At 52.5% G+C, this 13,106-nt stretch overlaps 1 protein-coding gene across 1 annotated transcript in view; it reads right to left on the bottom strand.

The window, feature by feature from the left end:
• Positions 1-10,845, bottom strand: part of LOC115393638 (rho GTPase-activating protein 23-like) — a 30,778-nt gene extending 19,933 nt beyond the window's left edge. The window contains exon 1 of the mRNA XM_030098735.1: positions 10,828-10,845. The gene's annotated coding sequence lies outside the window, so the exon portion shown is untranslated. The remainder of the gene's footprint in view (positions 1-10,827) is intronic.
• Positions 10,846-13,106: the final 2,261 nt, after the last annotated feature.

Below are 13,106 nucleotides of genomic sequence, written 5' to 3'. Positions count from 1 at the left end.
CGGCGTCCTGGGCGAGGCGACGGGCGTGGGGCGCGGCGAGGCGTGGGGGGAGACGCCCATCAGCACGGCCAGCCAGATGCAGCGGGGCTCGGCGTCGCTGCAGTCCACCCCCACCGAGCACTGGAAGCGCCAGCGGTGGCCCGGGGGCGCCGGGGCGGCGCCCGACACCCTCAGCATGGGGGGTCCGCCCGCCTCCCGTCACCTCCGCCGTCCATCCATCTCGGCCGGAACGTGACGATTGAAGGGAAAGCCACAGAAACTTCTACACGGTTCAGCAGTCTTGTCCAGAAACCTTCGGGTTCCTGGTCCGGGTGTTTCCCCGCTCCGGCCGACCTGAAGACGCCCGGATCCGACGCGGAGCGGCAGGTCTTCATCCCGGTGGGTTCACTGATCCTCCTCCTCTGGAGCTGTGCCGGCACGCCGCCGTGGCCCGGTCCGGCCTCGCTCCTCGGCGCCCTCCGGGGGAAAAGCGTCCGCAGAACGCCGACACCAGAGTCATCTCCCCCCCGGTCGCCCTGCTGCTCCACCCCGGCGGACCAGTGAAGGCGATCCAGCGAGAGCTGGCTCTGGAGTGCAGCGTTGGCTGAGGCTGGCTGTCTAAGTATAGTCCTGCCTCCATGCCTCCTCTCCCTCTCCCTCTCTCTCCCTCTCTCTCCCTCTCCCTCTCCCTCTCTCTCTCTCTCTCTCTCATCCCTTGGCTCGGCGGTCCAGCAGTGTGTGTGCTGGGTCTCCCTGTCACCTCCGCTCACACTCAGCCGGCTGGGCGCCGCCGCCGTGCAGCTCAGGAAACCGCAGACCGGCGGTCACCAGACAGCATCGGGCTCAGGCTGCGGGTTCGAACCTGTGATCCAGGCTGCGTGCGCTCACGTGTCGGCGTTGACACGTCTGTGTAAATGACTGCAGTGAACACTGCTTTACTTTTCAGATGTCACAAGGAGAGACGGAGGAGAAGTCCCACTTCTATGCAGCTGGTCAGTTGATATGACTGTCTGTGGCCACTAGGTGTCACTGTGTGACGGCGGAACGCTGCTACAGCACCACTGCTGCACACAGTGCAGTGCACAACATAACTCCGTCACCACTGGATGTTCTTCCTTGAGGTAAACCTCGGGTGTTTTGAGGAACATGGTTTCATTCTGTTGGCTCTGATGGTTCAGTAGAGGCGTTAATCGGCCCGATCGGCCAGTCCACTGACCGGACTCAGAAAACACCGAGTTCTGCTGGACTGATGCCAAAATACAACTGTGTGGATTCAATGAATAAAGAATCCCATGTAGAGAAAACATGGTTTAGTGCATGAGAAAATCAAAACATTCAGTTCAAATCAAACTCTGGTTCTCTGGGCCATTCTTGATGCTTTCAGAATTCTAAAGTTAACAATATATTGCACCATTTTACCAAGTCTTTTTAACCACTTTAGTTGTTTCAGCTATTTCGTTGCTGACGTAGTTTCATCAGTTCGGCTGCTTCAACTTTTCTCAGATGTTTTCATCTGGAAGATAATAAAAATCCCTTTAAATAAAAAAGGAAGTGCAAAGATAACAAAGACAACTTTTTTAAACACTATATTTAGTGACAGCTCCATGGAGCCGCTACGGCAGAGCTGAAGAGCCACATGTGGCCCCAGAGCCACAGGTTGAACACCAATGACATGGAAGCCGTAGTTTCAGAGATGAAGTCTTTCATTACGGTCAGAGTCCGGTGACCTTAAATCCCCAGACTGAGTTCAGACTGGGTTCTCCGCCCTGGACGTGGAGAGCGAGTGTCTGGGAGGGGAGCCATGCCTGGGCTGGTGTAGCGTTCAGAGGACGAGTGTGAGCGTCGTCGCCTCACATCAGCGTCGGGCGGAGCCGAGTGGAGCTCGGCGGAGCTGTCACTTCTCCTCCCTCTGACACCTGAACGCAGCGAGACGCTGAGGCGGAGGCTGAAGGCGGAGAAGTGGGACGCTGAGAGAGGCCGACGTCCGGGGAAAACAGCACCGGGGACGGATCCTGGGTGCTGCTTTCCCGCACCATCAAGCAGCTGAGAATCCTCTAGAAGAGAGGAGTCACACTGAGAACGACTTCCACCTATTCAGGGTTTTCTTGTTGAATGAGAAGCGGCTTGTTGAGTGGCTTTGTGCAGTGTGTGAACACACCGTGCAGTGCAACGAGCTTCCTTCCAAACAAAACACACCGTCGTCATCCGAAACCCACGGACTGGAAGTTATGTAAGATGAAAACTTGAGAGTGTTTGAGGAGGACGAAGAGCGAAGAGAGCGAGTAGGAAGAAGAAGAAGGGAGGAGGAAGATGAAGGGCTGTCAGGAAAGATCTCAGTCCTGAACACCCTGAAGCCGCAGGGCCGGTCCACTGCTCCACCGGTCACCCGCCAGCAAGAGGGATCTCAGTCTGAACACCCTGAAGCCGCAGGGCCGGTCCACTGCTCCACCGGTCCACCCGTCCAGCAAGAGGGATCTCAGTCTGAACACCCTGAAGCCGCAGGGCCGGTCCACTGCTCCACCGGTCCACCCGTCCAGCAAGAGGGATCTCAGTCTGAACACCTGAAGCCGCAGGGCCGGTCCACTGCTCCACTGGATTTTAGTACTTTAACCATGTAGCAGTTTAAAGCTGCCTTGTCCCTCCAGTTATTAGAGTAATTTGAGCCACAGAGTAATTTTTTAATCTTTTCTCCCTTTTGTGTCTCTGATCCATCTCTGGGAGTTCAGGGCAAACCTCTGAAGAGTCTCTCTGCTCCGGGGCTTTCAGGCCTGGTGTCCAGTGATTCCAGCTCGCTGCCACTAGAGGGCAGTGCCACTCTGATAAAGACACTGGCTTCCTGTCAGCTCTTCCTCCTCACTGACAGGATTCCAGCTGTCATCCTCAGCAGAGCCTCTGTAACTGCCCAGAACACTGGAACATGTCAGGAGACGGAACGTATCGTTTCTATTGATTCTGCTGACCGATCAAACAGAACACCTGAGTACCAGACGAGGTTTACTCTGGTTTCCAGCTGGTCTGGAACCAGGTTCACTCCTGAATGTTGTTTTGCACTGATTTCCATAACCGTAGTGGGGAAACCTAATTTATTAGCCGTGGGGTTGATGCTGAGACAGGAAGACACAGGCAGCTTCTTCTCTGACACATTCTGGACGCTGCACTTAAAGCTCGTGTCCAGAGCTTTGAAAGAATGACAGTTTTTTTAATCCAACGTCTTGAGGTTCCGCCCTCCCTCTGGTTTAGTGAGGACCAAGCCACGCCCCTTTAATTGTGCATGTGTATTATCCGTCGGGTGAAAATGAGAGCCTCTGAGTCCTGCAGCATCCTCCATGTTGAGCTGTTTACGGTGGATGTTCAGCAGACAGTGGATATATCTGCTGCAGAGCTAACTCTCCTCTGCTGGGCGAGCGACGTGCTCTCTGGCTGCTCCACATGTTGATTGACAGCATGACAAAGCGGAAGCTCGAAATCTGTTGGCTGAAGCTGCCCGGCGTTTTTTTCGGATAACATGGGGGTCTATGAGACGAAGGCGGGGCTCATAAATATATTTTTATCTTTCTTTATGCTAATATTATATTGTAGTATCGAACCAGACTGACACATTTAAGCTCTGTTGAAAAATGATACATACGTTGGAAACGAACGGAAACTCCAGACACGAGCTTTAAACACTACTCAAGGCACAAACAGCCCATCTATCTCACCGAGAGACAGGAGGGACAGAAAAAATACACTTCCCACAATGCATTATCATTTAAGGCGACAGGTCAAGCCTGAAGCACCAGGATTAGTGTCAAAGCTACTTACTGATTGGATGTAGAAGTTGTGACTTGTGCTTAAAGGACTCATGAAACGTAAAATTCCCTTTCTGATGGTTGTCCTAACAGCGATCTGTCTCTAAAGCCTGTATGAGCCTCCAGAAGCACAGGAAGAATCTCATCTCCATTATATTTTAGCCAATGTGAGCTCAAACAGGAGATTCAGAGATTTTCTCTTCATGACGTCATGGGAGGCAAAAACTCCTCCCTCTGGAGATAGAAACCTCCCCCTGGAGATAGCCCCTCCCTCTGGAGATAGCCCCTCCCCCTGGAGATAGCCCCTCCCTCTGGAGATAACTCCTCCCTCTGGAGATAACTCCTCCTCTGGAGATAACTCCTCCCCCTGGAGATAGCCCCTCCCTCTGGAGGTAGCTCCTCCCTCTGGAGGTAGCTCCTCCCTCTGGAGATAACTCCTCCCTCTGGAGATAACTCCTCCCCCTGGAGATAGCCCCTCCCTCTGGAGATGGCCCCTCCCTCTGGAGATAACTCCTCCCTCTGGAGATAGCCCCTCCCTCTGGAGATAGCCCTCCCTCTGGAGATAACTCCTCCCCCTGGAGATAGCCCCTCTCTCTGGAGATAGCCCCTCCCCCTGGAGATGGCCCCTCCCCCTGGAGATAGCCCCTCCCTCTGGACGTGAATAAATTCAGTAGAATAATAAAAGCTTCACAGTCAGCAGGAGCTAGCTTTAGCTACTTGGGATTAACTGTAACACCTACAAGCAAACAAACCAACATATTCAGACACACATATGTTCAGCTCTCATCCTCAGGAGCCTCTCCTCTGGGTCACAGTCTGGTTCAAACCGGTTGAGCGACAGAGTTACTATGAGCCACAGTGATAAATCCACTGCAGCCATCAGAACCTGGTACCAGGAAGCTGCGTCTTCTGCGGGGTCGACAGGTCCGACTCACCGTTTTCACCTCAAACACAACAGAAAACCAGCTCATCTCAATAAAACCAGCTCAAATCTCATCCTCTGAAGAAACTCGTGATAAAAAACAAGACTTTTGCACGAGGAACAAAGAACACGTCATGAAGGCACAACTGCACCAAATCTACAAACAGGAAAACAGGAAACAAACAGGCTTCTGAAGAACCGAGGAGCTGGAACCTGCCTGGTTCTGCTGTGGTTCCTGACGTTTGGTTCTGGCCTGTTACTGATTTATGAGACGGTGTCTTTCGTGTTCATTTGGTTTGTGTCGTTCAGTTATGAACAGTTTAGACTGGTTCCTGAAGAGTTCCTGTGTTTGAACTGGTTTAGACTAGTTCCTGGCTGCTGTTCAGTCTGGGTATAAACTGGTTTAGACTGGTTCCTGACCCCTCTCCAGTCCGGTTATAAACTGGTTTAGACTGATTTTTCACTTCCTGTCATCATATCAGATAAAACGCCACATTTCTTCGCGGTGAAGACTTTCTCAGACCCTGAGCGTCAGACGTTGGAGGACTTCCTGTGGGACTCCAGAGAACGAGTCGTGGTTTGAAGGTGTCTGGATGAGAAAGACACCCTGAGACACAGCAGACTTCAGACTGCGAGGTGAGAACTGAGGCTCCACGACACAGAGCATCAGGGGAACCAGAGCGGCGGCGGTGGGGGGAGGATATCGCCGTGCGAGGCAGATGTGATGAAACGAGACGGGGAGAGGACAGAGACAGGCAAGGCGACGCTAATTGACCTATTTTTAGTCGACTGTGAAAATTGTTCACAGCTAAAAATAGCTTGAACATTCGTTTTATGTTTCTATTGAAATGTTGTGTTGCGAGCTGCAGCTGCCGCCTCGCGCACAGAAGAATCAGCGAGCGGACGAACTCCGAGCGAGCAGAGAGACGACGGAACGACGGAATTCAAACCCTGAATCAGATCATTCCACAGGCTGCTCAAAATCTGTCACTCCAAGTTTCTGACTGTCTGAATCTAATCGCCAGTTTTGATTCCTCCACCTGCAGCATGTAGACCAGGGCTGTTCAGGACTCGCTGCTGGGATGTCCTAAACCGCCACAACCACGCTATGCTAACATGTCACACTGAGCACACCAACACGGCCGAGGCATGAGGAGTTGATGGTTTGAATCTCAGCTGTGAGCTGCTGTTTCCTTCCTCTGGAGCACACAGCGAGCGTCTGTCTGATGGAGAACAACAGCCTCACAGATCAGTCCAGTCTCTGCTCCACCCGGACCACTGCAAGCCTCGTGAACCAGCCCCGCCAACTCCACATCCACATTTGGATTTAGTATCTGGGGGGTCTGGGGACGAGCAATAGAAAGAGAATTCCACTCGGCCATGAAATGGCTGAGCCAATCAGCGTTGCCGCTTTTTGTCTTCGAACTTTTTTGGCGAATTCAGGCGGCTAACCAGAAGTTACATCATCACTGAGGGCAGCGGAGGATTAACAGAGAGAAACTTTAACCATCGCCTGAAAGCTGCAATGAGTAAGTATACCTGAAATACCAGAAATACAACAATCAGCAGAGCCAGACTCTGCGCCTGGTGAGTTTCTAACAGAAAAGACGTTTCTGCGTATCGTTGCGTGTCAAGAAGCTAGAGCTAAAGAGCTAAAGCTAACCCTTAGAGAAGCTAACGCATGTTGATGACGTGTTTGTTTTGAAGCGCTGATTGGCTGAAGTACGCTGTCAGTCAACCAGTAACCAAGTTTGTATTGGGTGGTCCCCAAACCCTCCCCTGCTCCAAAATCCGGATGTGGATGTGGAAGTGGGCGGGGCTGTTTACAAGGCTACACCTCTGCTCCACCAAGATCGGAAAAATTACACAATAATGTGTACAAAATAAAGAGAAAACAGAAACAGTTTGTTTCTCAACACAATAAAATCATGACTCTTCACTGAAATCATGTAAATAACACACACACACACACACACACACACACACACACACACACACACACACACACCATTCCTCTGCTGCTGTGTAATCAGCACACACACATTCCTCGACAGCCCACCTGTTGGAGGAAGAATAGTCCAGTGTGTGTAAACCCCCCGCCTCCGCTCCGTCCTGCACCACCTCCAGCTCCACCTCCACCTCCACCTCCACCTCCACCCCTCTCACTCCGAGCTGCTGATCAACACGATTACACAAAAGTTGGGAAACTCTGGGAATGCCCACTGGTTGACAATCCTGTTGGTGTGTTTGTGTGTGTGTGTGTGTGTGTGTGTGGTGTGTGTGTGTGTGTGTGTGTGTGTGTGTGTGTGGTGTGTGTGTGTGTGTCTGGGAGTCAGGTGGGAACCACAGCTGGCCATCAGAGCGTTACACTGCGCTGAGCCTCATGTCTGACCCTGCAACCCTGACCCACGCTGCTTCTGCCCACATCATTCCTCTGTTCTCTCTCTCTCTCTCTCTCACACACGCACACACACACACACACACACACACACACACACACACACACACACACACACACACACACACAGACAGAGCTTCATTGTCACACAGTTTCACAGCCTGTCCTCCCCCGACATACAGTAGACAGCCTCCTCTTCCACAACACAGCCAGGACTGTCCTGGTCTGATGCCCCCCCCGCGCCACCCCCCCTCCACCCAGTGCCTGTCGGTGAAGGGACTTCATCAGTGGAACGCAGACTGTCACTAAGCATGGCTTCATTGCTTTATTTTGTAAGGAGAAACTATTTACTGCAGAGAGGGAGAGGGGGAGGGAGGGAGGAGAGGGAGGGAGAGGGAGAGAGAGAGAGAGAGAGAGAGAGAGCCTGTGGGTGTTGGGGGGCTTCACTCACATCAAGCTCAATTTAAATGGTGTTACTGTTAATATCTCACGTTAATCTTTGAAGATATTGGCTTTGAGTGCTCGTACTCCAGCTTTAGTTCACTTTTTTCTTTTAAAGTCAACATCCTGTAGTTGAAGATGGACCTGTTTGTGAGTAACTGTGGTAATAGAGTAGAAATACACTGAAAACATCCAGTTATTCTACTTTTGTTTCAAATGTTGTCTGTAACGCGTCCACATTCAAATCAGCTGGCTCACTCTTCCCAGCTAATGCTAGCTCAGCTAACTGTAGGAGGGACTGTTACGGGGGAGCCCCGCCCCCAGAGGGAGGGGCTACCTCCGAGGGAGGGGTATCTCCCTTCATGAAGGGAGCATCTCCTGTTTGAGCTCACATGAAAAGTGAGGAGGTGGGAGACGGTGGTCCCTTCTGGAGCCTCATCCAGGCCGTAGAGACACGGATCCCTGTTAGAAACCATCAGAAAGTCATTTTTCTGTCTGGAACCTTTCAGGTCCTCTGCATGCGGGCAGCGAGCCGCCACGCCAGGCCGCTCTGCTCTGGGCGCCTCTCCGTGGACTCTCCGGCCTCGCAGAGCTCCTGGAGGGTTCTGCGAGCCGCGGACCTGCTGAGCAGAAAACAGGAAGCCGCCTGAGCTCCGGCTCAACGTCGATGTCCAGGACTTATAAGGCAAGAGGAGCCTGCTCGGCTGCACCACTCACAATCCGAGGGCGGCCGGTTCAAGCGCCTCACGTAACCCCTCACACGGTGGTGAACACATGAACCCGCAGCACACACCGGGGTGAATGGGTGAGAACCATCTGCTGTAGTACCGCCATGCACCACTAGTGGGGGGTATTGGCCTGGGAATATCCTCTGGAATTGTTTTACAGAAACTGTAATTTTGGACAGAATGACCCATGACGTGTTCAGTGGATTTAATAGGGGCACGTGATATTAAAACTGAGCCCCCATACATTAATCCAAAGAGTGAGAAAATTGTTTTTGTTTTCAAAAGACAAAACTTTATGACCACAATTCATGATTCAGGGTAACCTTGACCTCTGATTCCAAGATGGCCACCAACGCCATCTTAAAAAAACAAAACTAAATGTATGTCTTAAACCATATCAGCAAAAATGAAAAAGGGCCAGTGTCCATAAATCAGTCATCAGCCATATGACACAATGATCGATTCTATGTTCTGTGGCATCTTCACCTGGGAATCCAAGATGGCTGCCAGAAGACCAAGCAGGAGCGCTCCACTTTAACCTGCTCCGCCCACAGGAACTGTTCATCCACGCAGTGTTTCCCAGGGACAGTGTTGAGGGTACGGACCTTAAATGGTGTTGCAGTGCTCACTGCGTTCTTCGTTTCAGTCATTCAGATGGCGGCTCCTCTACTTTGGACCATGTGTTTATTGCTTTAAACCATGACTGATGTGCTCGGCCCAGACGATCATCCTCACGCTGCCGGAACATTCCTCATGCTTCAATATGAAGACAAACTTCAGGTCAGTGACAATCAGAGGACAGCATCCTGACAGGGCAGTGAGTCAGGTTTCCTACTCGGTCCTCAGATGTGAGCGCCGTGCACGACCCCTGACCCTCATGCTAACTGGGCCGTGACAGAATCCCTCAGGAACGCAGCAGAGGGTCTGACCGGAGCGGGACGAGGCGAGAAGACGGGCGGCCCAATGTGGCTTCTGTCACGGCCGAGCGTACGTGGGCCGCCGTATGGAAATACATGCATTCCAGTTCAATTTCTTATTGTCTCCGTGCCCACCCACCCGTACCCCGAGGGGGGGGTCGGTAAAACCGCCGGGGCAAAAACATGCGCGGCATTCCCTGGAAGGAGAAGCAGTCCAGTCAGCGCCGAGCCGGACCAGATGAGTCCAACAGCTCCGTCCCACCCAGCACCTCCCAACGCCCTGAAAAAACCCTCACCCGGCGGGTCCAGGAAAATGTTAAATTGTTGATTTTGTGGTTTACTGTGAGTGCTCTGATGGTGATCCTGTCTTCGGTGACTATCTGTTGCTGCGTTCGTTCAGTCCAGCCTAATCTGGGTGCTTCGGCTGGTCTTCATGTCGGACTGTGGATGGACGGTGTTGTGGCCAGCTGCTCTTCCTACTGAAGGACACGTCAACCCATAACACCCCCACCCCCGCCCCCCCATTACTGCCGAGAGCTGATAACAGCCTGAGACCGTCTCACAACACTTCGAATTTGATTATATTCTAATATCAGATTAGAGAGATTAGTTGAATTTGGGATTATCATATTTAAATTGGGGTCAAAAAACAGAGTGTTTCAATGCAATGCACTCTGGGAAAACATTTAATGGAAACTGGACTCCAAGCAGAACCGACGCACGCATTGACAGCACAATGTCAGCTTGGGACTCCGGGGTCCCCACAGAACTGGCCAAAACCAGGTCCAACAAGAAAGAAGCACTTTAAATCCAGTTCATACAACAGGATCAGCAGTGTGAACACACACCCAGACCGGTCCAGACCCGGTCCAGAACCGGTCCAGAACATAATCCAGGATCAGTCTAGGATCAGTCCAAAATTAGTTCAGAACACAGTCCAGGATTGTACCAAAACCAGTCCAGAATGCAGTCCAGGATCAGTCTAGGACCAGTGCAGCACATTGTCTAGGACATAGTCCTGAACACAGTCCAGAACCAGTCAAGGATCAACCCAGGATGAGTCCAAGACCACTTCATTTTCAGTCCAGGACTAGTCCAAAACCACTCAAGTCCAGAAGGGAGCCTTTGGAAAACCCGTACTCGGCTCTGGTCCAGTGACTCAGAACACAGCCTCAAGCCAATGAGGAACCAGAACACCACCGAGTCCATGAAACACTCCCTGTGGTCCAGACCAGGACCTGCATCTCTAAACAGGAGTAACGTTGGTCCCACATCAGAAACCGCATGGTCCCTGACCAGGACCTGCATCCCAGACCAGAACCCACTGTGGTCTTGGACAAGAACCCACATCCCAGATCAGGATTCACTGTGGTCCCTGACAAGAACCTGCTATGATCTTAGACCAGGAACCACATCCCAGACCAGGAGCCACGTTGGTCCTACATCAGAAGCCGCCATGGGTCCAGACCAGGATCTACATCCCAGACCAGAACCCGCTGTTCTCCCAGAAAAGAACCTGCTGTGATCTAAGACCAGGAACCACATCCCAGACCAGGAGCCACTTAGTCCCAGACCAGGACCTGCATCCGGAGACGGCCACACCTGAGACCCAGCCGGTCCAAAGTGAGGCAGCAGCAGAAGTGGGACTTACTTGGGATTCGGAGTGGGGGGGGGGTCCCGACCAGGCAGAAGGCCACTCCATTCATCGGACCGGCTGCCGGTGCAGACGCCCGTCCCAGAGGAGACGCTGCCTTGCTACCCGGCCCGCAGCATGACGGAGCAGCGATGCAGCGGGCGATGCAGCGCGGCTGTGAGGCGGTCCGCACACTGAGAGCTCCACTCCCCTCAGACCCCCTCCCTCAGACCCCCTCCCTCACAACCCCTCCTCCTTCCAGCCCCTCCTCCCTCAGCCCCTCCTTCTCGCAGCCAATCCTCCCCTCATGCCCCTCCTCCCCTTCCCCATCCTGCTCTTAGTGCCTCCTCCCATGCCCCCCCCCCCCCCCCCATGTAAACACGTCACAGGTCACATGACCACACAGCGCCACATGCTTCAAACAAAGGCGCCTCTAACCAGCCGGAGTTTGATATTTCCAAATGATCAGGATCGTTCTTTTAGATTAGTTCCCCTGACAAAGGAGGAAAACTGACCCCCTCCCCCCTCCCCCAAGAATCTATCAACTTCACACAGAGTAAACTAACCTCCCCAACTAACCCAGCCTTGATGGTTCTTCATCAAGACCTGACCCCAACTCTCTAGTTTTAGACAATAGAAGTGCCCCCCCTGCTGGAGAGACACGATAATTACCGTGATTCAGAAACTGCAAGGTAGACACAGGGAGGGAAATCAGAACTGCAGACCAGCCTCTCCTCTCACTGAGAGGACACTCCGACGCTGGACACAAGCTGGTTTTCACCCAGTTTAAAGTTTAAAAGGAAACACTCGGCTGTTGGCTGCCGGCTGCTCTCTACACCCGTCCTCTGCCGGAGGAGTTCGCTCGACGTCCACGGACGCCGATAATTCACGGCACTGAGAGTGAAGGTTTTCCTGTTCTTCTTGACGTTCTTGGGGTGTCAGGGAGAACGGAGGGAGCATCATGGAGACGAGGCGGGGAGGGTGTAGGAGGACTGATGGATGGGGTGGGGGTGGGGGCCTTTATGGTGGAAATGAGTACAGTAAAACTGATTTCCATGACAAAACAAGCGCACGACTCTGTCTTGATCTCAGTGAGACGCACCGCTTGAAGGGACAGTAGAGAATGATGTAGTTGGCATGCCAGGTCAGGAGGTGGCGCTGTTGGCTGTTTTAGTGAGGAGAGCACCTCACTTTTAAACATTAGCAAGGAGAGAACATGGACATCTGTGTGGACAGACGGGGAACTGGACGGAATCAGAGGTGAGTCTCATCTATAGACCAGAACATGGACCGGGACTCAGGGAGTCCCGATCCCCCTTCCTCCATGCTGACCCTAATTGTGACTGTCTATCTGGGTGTCACTCATGGTTGTCATGGCAACGGGAGACGTTCTGAAGGACACTTACTGGATGGTGTTCGTCGGCGCCGGGATCTGCAAACACCAGAGAGACAGAACAGGAAGAGGGTTGAGACTAGAGCGAGGCTTGAAGGAACAGCTGGAGGAGGAGGAGGAGCACTTCCCCCCCCCCCCCCCCCCCGAGTCAGAGGAACTACATCTGAGACCTCAGTCCAGAAGAGTCCAGAACAGCCGAGGTACTGCACAGAACCTTCAAACTCCTGGTCCTCTGGAAGCTATTAGGAGTTGTAAAAAAAAAAAAAAAAACCAGGTTGGCCCTCATTTAATAACTGAATGATTTGATATTTTGCTCCCTGCATTCGGAGCATTCAGTTGGTGTTTTCACCCAGATCGTTGGTTGTGTGTGTTTTAAGAATTCTAAAATGGAGAGGATTTGATGGACTGAATCTGATCCATCAGAGGAGATTAAAGCCGAACATCAGGAGACAAAGGGCTCCCAAACTCTGCAAAACATCGAGATCGGGGGTTCCAGTGGCAGCGTGGGTGTGTGTGTGTGTGTGTGTGTGTGTGTGTGTGGTGTGTGTGTGTGTGTGTGTGGTGTGTGGCTCCCATCCAATAAGAACAGGGCAGCTGAGGATTTAGCCTCACATTGTGTTGGAAAGTGATGATCGTCGGGACGTGGAAGGGGAGTGTGTGTGTGTGTGTGTGTGTGTGTGTGTGTGTGTGTGTGTGTGTGTGTGTGTGTATGTGTGTGTGTGTGTGTGTGTGTGTGTGTGTGGGTGTGTGGGTGTGTGTGTGTGTGTGATAGGGGGGGTGGGGGGGGGGGGGGGTGCTGCAGAGGCACTAATCTGGCCTTGTTCTGAAAAGAGTGTTATCCTCCCAGCAGGGGGCCGTGGAGACCCGACATCCCCGTCGCCCCCAGAGTCTCTCTGCCGATGCA

Source organism: Salarias fasciatus, chromosome 8 (genome assembly GCF_902148845.1).
Source record: "Salarias fasciatus chromosome 8, fSalaFa1.1, whole genome shotgun sequence".
In the NCBI taxonomy this organism is placed as follows: domain Eukaryota; kingdom Metazoa; phylum Chordata; class Actinopteri; order Blenniiformes; family Blenniidae; genus Salarias; species Salarias fasciatus.
The sequence above is the reverse complement of the archived record's forward strand: the minus strand, read 5'-3'. Positions and strand labels throughout refer to the sequence as shown.